Raw genomic sequence first — 12,295 nt, 5'->3', positions numbered from 1 at the left:
CGATGCATTGAGGCAGGATCTTGGAGGAGACTACTGGAGGAACCGAGAGGTACTTACAGATGAGATATTTCCTTTTCTTTCATCTTCGAGGACGAATATATGTTTAAGTGGGGGATGACGTAATGACCCGTTAGGTCGTTTTCACCATTTCGACTATTTTAACACTGTTGACCCCTTGTCTCTATAGAGTGTTTTTGACTTGCAGGGAGGGGTGACGCGTTCGGATGTGCTTGGAACAAGGAAATGAAGTTTTGGAAATTCATAAGTGTTTAGTTGACCAAAGTCAACACCCGGGGTAATTGAGACTTTTTGGAGATTGCGTTGTTTGCGTTGGTTCCGGAAGGTTAATTATTACTTGGTAAAGTAATTGGTTCGGTCCCTGAGGGACTCAGGGGCATTTTGGTCTTTTAGTTGGAAGGGTAGTTTTAAGGTGTTCGGGGATTGACCGGGACCAGGTGACCTCTTTTGGGAATTCCGAGGGTGCAGGTGAGTTCGCAGCGTGTTTTAGGAATGGTTTAAATATTTGATTTTTATCCGGGAGGTCTCGGATGAGTTTTGGGTGTTGGGTCGGAACTTAGAATTTCCCATTTTGCCCTTTTAGGTTCAGAATCTTATTTGGGGTGATTTTATGGGTTCGGAGTTAAAGTATGCTAATAGGGGTGTCATTTGACTCGTATGATTTCCAGAACAATAATTTGACTCTATTGAACCCGATCTTCTTACAAAATTATAATTTTGACCTTTGGGGTTTAGAATGGGGTTTTTTAGTTGACTTTCTAAAATCGAATCTTAATAGGCTGATATTGGTATCGTTTTACTCAAATTCTCACATATAATCTATATTTGGGCAAATTGAAATCGTTCGAAGACTCTACAAAGGGGTAGCACTGCTTGTGAGGACGGACTCCTAATTCCAGGCAAGTTGAGACTTTGTACCTTATACAAAGCGTTGTGGTTGGTCTAAATGAACCTAATTAAGAGGGATAACGGGGTTACTAAGGGGGTCCCAATACTCGTAAGGTGATGAGCACTTGTATCAGGTACCCGTGCCATGATACGAATAATTGCGTACTTAAATTGTATAGTCAGTCTGAATGCCATACTTTGAGTACTAGCTGGTAGATAGGATGATCTTATGGATCTGTGATTGGGGTCTGAAGCTCGTACTTTCTATCTTTTGATTATATGTGTTTCTGAGCTGATATGTGTGTTATACATCACTCCTAAATACTCGTTAAAAGTGGATAAGAAGCTAAATATGGGACCTTTATGACTTGTACTAATCTAAATAGAATCTTTGTTGCATATTCTTACTTCTTATTGTGGTGCATGTCATGTTCATGCTTATTATTTTGTATCTAATGATTATTATTATCGAGTATACAATTGTGGGTTTGTGGAAAACTGGTTCCGGACAGAGTGATGATGCTTTTAAACCGATTGGCTAAGAGACAGGTATATGGAGCCTTCAGGGCTAAGTTATAAGATTTGGAGCCTAATGTGGCTAAGGAACCGATGTGATCTGGGATATCTAATATTCCAGGTGGTATATGGACCTCGCGAGTCCCCTGTGGGTCACGATTCATTAATGTTCGAACGTGTGTATACCGAATGATGGAAAAAAGGCCTTGCATTGCATTCATACTTTAACTCTTTTGATAATTCATGTTGAGCGAACTGTTTGGATTTTTATTTACTTTTGTGGTTAAATACTTATTCATGGCGTTATTATGTATTATTATGTATTCTCGGACTAATGATGGTTGAGTGTAGAAGTAGTAATCAACGACCAGCCCTCGTCTCTCTTTTGTCTAGGTTGGTCGACGATGCTAGTGTGTACCTGTTGTTTTTGTACTCATGCTAACGGGAGTGACATTGTCTTTTCCCCCTATGGTGAATACTGGAGACAAATGCGTAAAACTTAGTCTTTTGGAATTGCTTAGCGCCAAAAATGTCAAATCATTCGGCTATATTAGACGAGCTGAAATTGTTCGTGTGATTAAATTTTTTCGATCATCTTCTGGTGAGACAGTTAATGGAACAAAAAGGATTTTTCAATTCGCGAGCTCTATGACCTGTAGATCAGCATTCGGGAAAGTATTTAAGGTGCAAGACGGAGTTAGACTATTGGTAAAATAAAAAAATAAAAAGTGTCACGCCTAGCGGAAGGGTTTGATGTAGCTGATATATTCCCATCACTAAATTCCTTCATGTGCTTTGTGGAATGAGGGGTAAAATTACGGATGTCCACCATGACTTAAGACGCGATTCTTGAAAACATCATCAATAAGCACAACAGCAATGGTGAATTGGGAGGTGAAGGTTTAATTGCCGTACTGTTAAGGCTAATGAAATAGGGAGGCCTTCAATTTCCAATCACCAATGCAACAGCAAAGCCATTATTTTTGTAAGTATTATATACCGCATAATTCTATCCTCCTCCTTCTTATTGTTATTGTTATTGTTATTTAATATTACAATTTGCTCATAAATGAAGGACATATTTGTTGCGGGAACAGAAACTTCATCAGCAACAGTTGATTGGGCCATGGTAGAGATGATGAAGAATCCAAATGTACTCGCCAAAGCTCAAGAAGAAGTAAGAAACGCCTTCAGAGGAAAAGAAACTTTTGATGAAAATGAAGTCGATGAGTTGAAATACCTAAAGCTGGTCATTAAAGAAACATTCAGACTCCATCCTCCATATCCCCTTATGCTGCCAAGAGAATGTAGGGAAGAAGTAGACATAACCGACAATACTGTTCCTTTGAAAACAAAAGTTATGGTTAATGTATGGACTATGGGAAGAGATCCAAACTATTGGAATGACACAGAAAGCTTTAAACCTTAAAGATTTGAGCACAATTCTATGGATTTTATTGGTAATAATTTTGAATATCTTCCCTTTGGTAGTGGAAGGATGCACACAGTGGAAGGGTGTTCGGCCGAACACCTTCGCGTAAAATTACGTTGTATATATAGTTAATATATTGTATATATCGGATAAATCCAAGCTCGTTGAACACCCTTGACAATACCAACGGTGATGACTCGGTGGTCAAGGGTGTTCAAATTTCCAGGTCACAAGTACGATTCCTTTCGTCTCGCCTTCGATTTTACATTTTTCCAAAACGAAGTAGTGTTGCTAGTTGTTACTAAGGCCCATCTTTGATTTAATATTCAAATGGGCGAATTGCCCTTCTTTTGGGGTGCTCTTTAAATTTTGCCCTCATATTTGAAATCTTTAAATTTTGGCCTAAACATGGGTTTGTTCGAACCCTCACACAAATAAAATTTTAAAAAAAATTCGCTGCGTAGTTTAAATTTCGTTATCGGCATACACTTGTAAAGGTTGATTGGGATCCGCATACTTATGCCATGGACTTGGCATAAGTAGCATAACTTTGTTTTTCACAAGAAGATAAAAGTTTGCCCATTAAAAGTATGCCCCCACCGGCATAAACTTGTTAAGGAATTACCAAACTTATACCGGACCCGGCATACTTATGCTTATGGGCAGACTTGGCATAAGTGTGTCCGCATAAGTAACTTCACAAGTTTATGCCGGGTCCGTATAAAAGTTTGCCCATTAAAAGTATGAAAGATAAACTTGTTAAGGAATTACCAAAGTTATGTCGGACCGATACTTTATGCCAAGTACGTTGCCCATAAGGCATGAGTATGTCGGGTCGGCATAAATTTGGTAATTCCTAACAAGTATATGCCGGTCCGAGATACACGCGACCCAAACCTTGCCTTGCAATTTTTTTTTTAAAATTTATGCTTGTTGTGGGTTCGAACTCGAACCTCATGATTTCTCGAACGCTCGGGTTGCAATGCTAAGGGCAAAAATTCCTGAGGGGCATAATTTAAAGACCACAAATTATGAGGGGTAAAATTTAAAGACCACCCCAAAACAAGGGCAATCCGCGCAAAAAAATGATTTCAAATGGAGCATCTTATTTTTATTGTTTACTAATTTTATCTTTTGAAATATTCTCTCCTCCTTTATATTTTTATTTATTTTAACAACATGATTCCCTCGTATAATATAATTCTTGTAAGGGCTCTTTCTATTATTATTGGAAGAACACTAAAATTTTGATGAGAATAATAATTTGTTATTATTTAAAAGAAGAGGTCTTTGCACTAAAATTGATTTATATGCATAAAAAGATTAGGTGCAAAGTAAAAACGCCCTTTTCATTGTCCGTGAATATCCTCGTGATAATAACAATGCCTAGCTCTATTTTTCAATTTTTTTTTTGTTGGATTATACCTTTTCTAATTAAAATACCTTGTGATACAGCTTTGAAATTTCAAGAGGAAAAATATTTTAAATACTACAGAATTTTAGTCTTCGAAATAAAATGCACTACATGAATAATGAATTTTTTGGGATTAGTGGCTTATATAAATAAAAGTATCTAGTATTAATTATTTACCTTCTCGAACGATTTGAATAACATATTCAAATTATACTTTCACTAAAAGAATTTCGTTTGTTGACTTTTACGTTAGTTTTTTGATTTGTACTATTGTTAATTTTATAACAAGTACTTTATGAGTTGGCTTAATATTATATATAGTTTGACTTAAATTTCTCGGTGCATCCATCGGTAGATTTTTTTTTATATGTATATACCTCTTGTTTTTACCGAAAACTCTGGAAACACGCTAATGCCAGGATATCATTTGGTTTAGCTAATGTCTATTTTCCTCTGGCTCAATTGTTGTATCACTTTGATTAGAAACTTCCTACTAGAATCAATCCAAGTGATCATTTGAACTTGACTGAGTCTGGTGGAGCAACTTGTGCTAGAAAGAGTAACCTATGCTTGATCATGACTCCTTATCAACCTTGTCAAGAGTGATGTCATGGCATCAATGTATTTTCTAATGAAGGACTTTGCTTTTGAGTTTCTTTTGCAATCTCACCATTGTACTTTCTTCTTTGATTTTACCTCTAACAGTTGTGTTTTAACATATTGGATGATGGTGTATATATTGTATTTCGTGTATCATCCCTGGGCTTCTCATAAGCATGTTTCTGTAATGCCATGTACAACGAACAAGTGGTAAAAATAAATATGAACTTGTATATAACCTTAAAGCATGGTTTGGGAGTTAATGGCTAATATCAATCCATACATCAAACCAGTGCTTCTGGCAGGTCCATTTCGGAAAAATCCTCTCAATATCGAATATGAATTAATAGACTACTGATTCATCATAACGCCAAGCCACCATAGATTTGACCATGTACCACGTGATCATTTCACACATCATAAGAGATTCACGGTTGACTTTGTATATATATATATATATATATATATATATATATATATATATATATTTCACAATCTTGTTTTAATCATGATAAAATTATATATTTCACAATCTTCTTTTAAAAGAGTTGGCTAGAGAGGACAAAATTGACCCAAAAGTAAATAATCCGGCCAAACCGTCCAAAATTTAACGGCTTGGGAATTTACATGTTGCTACTGGAAAATTTGGGTTATATCCAAACTCCAAAGTGATTCATAAGAAAATAACGGTCACGACCCTAATTTGGATTGAGACCGTGACATGGCATCAAACAAGCCACTATCCATTAGACAAACTCTCTAAGCTAAAGCATGCACAAATAATTGAGGGCGATTCAAACCCAACATATATTCTTAGATTCTTTGACTTATCTTATTGCCATTCAATCTCTAAGGCGGGTTTGTGGAACGGAATAGTGTTCGTGTCCAAAGGTGAACAAATATTCTAGAGTCATTTTGCACATCCAAAATTCTTAGCCTTTGTTTGATATGTTCATTAGGTTACCAAAAACCAAAGTGGAAGGGCCGATAGAAGAAAATTTATGATAAGTTGTCGGCCTAACCAAAGCCGCACGACAACAAGTGTTGAATTGAATCTTAAGTAGGGGGCTTAGCATACGACCCAATCAAAGAGAATCTTCTTTGGGGACCCATCTTGGTGTGATGTGGTGGTGCTACGGGCACATATACGTCACATTCAAAAATAGAAGATATATTGTTCTTGACCCAAAACCAATTGCAATCGGAGAAAATTTATGATGATGAACAAGTGTTGTTTAAATAATGACCCCGAACGGCGTGGGCATTTTGAGTGTGAAGGCCATTTTGAGTGTGAACGTGAGCTACAGGATGTTCAACTCTTGTCCAATTGATAAACAATAATCATTAAATGCTGGGGATGAAAACTCTGCAGCATTATCAAGGAGAATAGACTTTATCGGATTATCGGAAAGTCGTGCCCGTAATTATTATTTGTGCCAATAATTTCGCAAACGCCAGGTTGCAAGATGACAGTAGGCACACATGAGACCATCTAGAAGAAACATCTATTAGAACCATAAAATATCTAAATGATCCACTAGGTGGATGAATAGGTCCACAAATATCCCCATGTATGCGCTCCAAAAATTCAGGGGATTCAAACCCAACCTTTGTAGGTGATGACCTAATAATTAACTTGCCTTGATAACAAGAAGGAAAAGAAAATTCATTATTTAAAAGAATCTTCAGGTTCTTTAATAGATGCCCATTTGAATTTTCTATTATTCATCTCATCATTGTAGATCCAGGGTGTCCCAGTCGATCATGCCAAAGTACAAACGTATTTGAGTCAGTAAACTTCTGGTTTACGATAGAATGTGCCTCAATTACGCCAATTTTTGTCCAATATAAGCCAGAAGACAAAGCAAGGAACTTTTTTATAAAAACTTTCTGGCCAGAGACGTCCTTGGGGATACTAATATATTCAAGATTCATCTCATCCATTATTTTAATATGGTATCCATTTTGACAGATATCTTTAAAACTTAATAAGTTCCTTCGGGATTTAGGAGAGAACATGGCATCGTTTATAATGAGTTTTGTTCCCTAAGGCAAAATTATGGTGGCTCTTCCGGAGCCTTCAATCAAACTAGTACAACCAGAAATTGTGTTAACATTTGCCTTACACATAAGTAAATGAGAAAAATATTTCTTGTCTTTGAATATCGTGTGTGCAGTAGCAGAATCAATCAAACAAATGTCTTCATAACTAGATTTTAGTCCAAACTTGCTTTTAGAGTTATCCATATCTTAGCCTTCGAAACTTTCTTGAGACGGTAGAGTCTCGTGCTGATAACGCGTTATAAAACAATAAACTAAAGCAAGAATATTTGTAGAGAAGAGAGTTCTTATTTCTTTTGAGGGATTAAATACAATGAAGGGAACATCTCTATTTATAGGAGAATATTGACTTGATCCCAAAGTTACTAGCCCTAATATTTCTCTTAAAGATAGACATCCACAATATATGATAATATCTATAACAATTTGTCTTTTTTAACAGGTTTTTTTACACAACAAATAAGGAAAAAGTGTAAAAAAAAATTAAAAAAAAAAAAAAAAAGAGAAAAAAGATAAATACAAATCCTAGCCTTTGAGAGGTGCCACATCAACACTATTTTTCCCTGCTTTATATTATATATAAATTATGTCTCTTTTAGAATGTTTTTCTTTGTCATTGATTTATCGCTGTTCAAAAATAAATTAAAATAATAGAAATAAAAAATAAATTTAAAAGAAAAGAAACTAAAAAAAATATAAAAAAAATAAAAATAAATTTAAAAAAAAACCTCCTAAAACAATTACATGCGACCATGTAAAAAAATATATCAAACTATGTAATTAAATTCCAATTACATGGGTGGTTTTACAAACAGGCCTTTAATGGGGGTTGGACGAAATGACGAATCACTCAGGCGGTTGTTTCCTGTTGATGTATATGGTTTTAGATGTTGATAATAAGTCAACAGGTTATGGACTTTTTCTATTCTGACCCAATTATCTTCCAATTATCCTTCACAGATTATCTTTTATACAGGGCCAATTGTATAAATGGCACAAATATGTCATCATCCTAAATGCCAACCACATATTTTTCCCCCAAATAATTTTTTACTTACCAACACCAATTCCCGGATATAATTTTTTCAACCCATTTTTCTTTTCTCTTTCTTACTCTCTTCTTCTTCCTCCATGCCCAACTCCTCCATGTCCACCATCTCCGATCCCTCACCGCAGCTCCTCCATGTCATTCTCTTTCTAATGAGACAAATTGTATTTTTTTATAGTTACAAAACATTTAAATTGAACACGAATCACTGAAAAATTATCAAGAATTTGTCATGCGACAAGTGATTCTCTTACCCCATATCTCTCATGTTAATTAACTTATTATTTTATTTTTTTATGACATAATTTTATATTTATAAATATTCATATTATGATAATACGTTTTGAAAAATTATTTTAAAAAACCTTAATGTTAGATATAAAAATACTAGTATACTATTCACATAATATGAGATCAAGTGGAAGAATATGAATTTTATTACTCCGCTGTTACCAAAATAGTATAGGTGTTGATATGTCGTTTCTATAAAAAAAAAAAGGTCGGGTAAGTAAAACCAGTCGGAGTTTGGGCGGTTAAATGGAACACGACAACCTCGTAGCCGGGAAAAGGTGACACAAAACCGCCGCAAAGCACCGCCGCTCTTCGTAGTCAAAATCAACTGTGGCAGAGGACGACGATGAGAGCTTTAGCGATTTCACCTTTATACATAATAGTTCAAGTCACTCCGATTACCTTCTTATGAATCAAGCTATTTTCAAAGAAACAAAAAAACAAAAAAGAGAATGACATGGAAGAGCTGGGGTGAGGGATTGGAGATGGTGGACATGGAGGAGTTGGGCATGGAGGAAGAAGAAGAGAGTAAGAAAGAGAAAAGAAAATGGGTTGGGTGAAAAAATTATATCCGAAGTCGGGTGGGGTTAAGTTTGTGCGTAAAAAATTATTTTGGGGGGGGGGGGGGGGGGGGGGGGGGGGGGGGGGGCTAGGGGGGGGGGGGGGGGGGGGGGGGGGGGAAACATAATCAATGATACACGTGGTAAAATAATTGAGCATTTGGTATAGCGAACGAAGGATTTGGTATCAAATTTGCCCAAAGTTCGGGGGATTCCGTTTTTCTATTTGATCCCCTTGAAGGCCCTTCTTCTTTTAAACCCGTTGAAGTTAAAAGGGCAAAGGGTCAAATTTACCCTCCTAGTATGGTTTATAGTTTAAATTTGCCCTCCGTCAAAGTTTGGGATCAAACGGGTTAAAAAATTAGGATACCAGTATATTTGCCCTTATTTGGATGGAAGTGTGACTTGGACTCCACAACACAAAAAAAATTAGTCATGTCAAATCCACGTAGGCTCCCAACCCCAATTATTTTAACCCGTAACAGTTTGAAAACACATAAGTTAACGATTAAAATCAGGCAAGCCAATAGTATGATGCAAAATTCTATTAGTCCCATAATCATTGGTATTAGGACCACCAACAATACAAATAACAGGCATATTCTCACTGTATGCACCAGCAATAGCATTAAGCACACTTAATCCCCCAACAGTAACACCACACACGCTCCAACCGCTTTCGCGCGTTCGTACCCATCAGCTGTATACCCAGCATTCAGCTCGTTACAACAATCGATCAAATTCAGCTCCGGCTCGGCTATTAAATGATCCAATAAAGTCAAATTGAAGTCACCAGGAACTAAAAACACATCGTTTACGCCTATTTGTACTAGATGCTGAGCCAAATGCGGACCCAATGTTCCAACTCCACATGGTGAGCTTGCTGGAACTAAAGCTGAATGAGCTGTGGAGCCAATTACATTGTTACCCTCCATTTCTGAATCTTTTTCAAGAAAATTGATTTGTGATTGTGGGTTTTGAAGATGATAAAGTGTTTATATATAGTCGATTGTTAATTATTATAGTGTGGGTGATAGTTTTGAAGACAGTGGGCAAGAAAAAATTGCTACTGTACACTATACAGTATACACTGCAAGAAAAGAATAGTATAATAACTGTTTTTTCGGAGAATGATTGATGGATTATTCAAATGATTCTCTTTTCGGGGTTGGGATGCGTGGATCTAACGTGACTAATTTTTTTGTGTTGTGGAGTCCAAGTCACACTTGCATCCATATAAGGGTAAATATATCAAGTATCCTAATGAAGAGGACAAATTTGATCCCAAACTTTAACGGAGAGGGCAAATTTGATCCCAAACTTTGATGGAGGGCAAATTTAAACTATAAACTATACTTGGAAGGTAAATTTGACCCTTTGCCCAAGTTAAAATGTAGCGGTTGGATGAACAACAAGACAAGTGGATCCAAGTGCATACATTGGATGATCAATTTTGTTTTGCTGCTAATGATTGTCGGCGGTCACTTCTCTTTTTCTCGAGGAAATAACATTTCATGGCCTTTTACAATTTGAATAGAATAAAATATTTGTATCAAATCTCTTATGTGAAAAAAATGAAAATCTCTTATAAAAGGATCATAAACTAAAAAGAGTTTGTAAAGGATCAAAAATCTATTTCTACCGTGTATGTATCCGAACAAAAAAAAAATTAACTATAATTAAATCTATATCTATATAATATAAAGTTAGGCATAGAAAAGGTGATGTAGCACATCTCTATGGCCAGCATTTATATTTTTCTTTTTTGTGAGATTTTTGCCTTTTCCCAACAACTTTTTTCTTTGAATTTTATTTAAATAAAGGTTTATTAATTAAAAACTAACTGAAAGCATACTGTATCTATTACTACTATAGGTGGGCCTCTTCAGCTATCAAAATCAGTTACAGAACTATTTCATCTTTTTCCTTAATTGTTTACGTTTTACCCATTCTTTGCAAAAAGTTAAATGCACCTTAGTTATGCCATTTCTTATTATTAGCATTTATTTCCTTCATAACTACACCCTCGTTTCTTTCTTTATCTATTTCTCCCCTCCTGAAATGGTAAGTACCACACACTTCTTAGTTATTTCTCCTTTCTATACCCACGTCCATTTAGCCATTAAAACCCATTACTCTGATCATTGATTATATAAATATAGCTTGCATCAAACCTATAAATATTACTTCAACAACATTTGATTTAAGCACACACCCTTTTTCATTTCAAATCTCACCTCTTTTTCTTGTGGATATGACCTTAAAAGGATTAGCAAGAAGATAGGAAAAGAATCTTATGTCAGAGGATTCGCTACTGTTTTTTAGAAGTCGGCCATCGCGTCAACGTTAATTGATGAATATGAGGATGGAGATAGGGTGGCGGAGCATAATGTATTTAAGATTTCATAGACATTTTTTTTCTCCTTTTGTACTAAAGAAGCAATAAGGATAACAAAGTATTAATGGGAGTTCTATTCTCCTTCTCTTCATTTTTTTTTTTTGGACTTCTTTACATTACATTATATGTGATGAATCTATAGGATGATTATGAAGTATTGTGATGGTAAATATAATATAAAAGGACTAGGAGAAATTGTGGGGATTCTGCATAAAATTTGGAGTGAAACGAGAAAATTAGGTGGCCAAAAATGGAAAAGGAATAAGGAAAGGGAGAAAAAATCCACGTCCATTTGGAATTGGGCTCCTCTCCATTTCCCTTCTCTCCATTTTCCCCAAGTTCTACCTTAGATTAGAAACACATGGCATGGGTTAGAATTAATGATTAAGATTTAATTGATTAAAATAAAACCCTAACCATAGTTTATATAATTAATAACTTATCCATAAATATATTAAAATACTTTCTCTCTCTTCATATTTAATATTCCATCTTTTTTTCAATCATGATAACTCTTTAATGGTGATATTTTTCAGAATATAGACAACTCTTTCAGAAATATATAATTACCAATTGAATAATGGGGTCTATATTATGTGAATTAGTAAGCATCATAATTGAAAAAATGGAAAATATCACCAATTAAATAATGGGTCTATTAGGGAAAAAATTAAGTGGCAAAAAATAATCGAGTAAATCAGAAAAGATATTTTACTGGGTAGGAAAAGTAAATAGGAAGAGAGAGAAAAATATTTTAATATATTTATGGATAAGTTATTAATAATGTAATCATGGTTAGGGCCTTGTTTTAGTCAAATAAAATCTTAGCCATTAATTCTAATTCATGCCATGTGTCTCTAATCTAAGATAGAAATTCTAATTCATGCCATGTGTGGAAAAATGGATAGAACTTGGGGAAAATGGAGAGAAGGGAAATGGAGAGGAGTCCAATCCGTCCATTGTATCCAAGATTTGTGCATGTGCATTACCTCAGTTTAGGGGATTTATAAGTACTACTCAATATTACTTTCCTTATTTGTTGCTCTTTATTTCACCTTTTTATTTTTTA

This window comes from Lycium ferocissimum, chromosome 10 (genome assembly GCF_029784015.1).
Source record: "Lycium ferocissimum isolate CSIRO_LF1 chromosome 10, AGI_CSIRO_Lferr_CH_V1, whole genome shotgun sequence".
Taxonomy (NCBI): Eukaryota; Viridiplantae; Streptophyta; class Magnoliopsida; order Solanales; family Solanaceae; genus Lycium; species Lycium ferocissimum.
Note: the sequence above shows the minus strand (reverse complement) of the source record.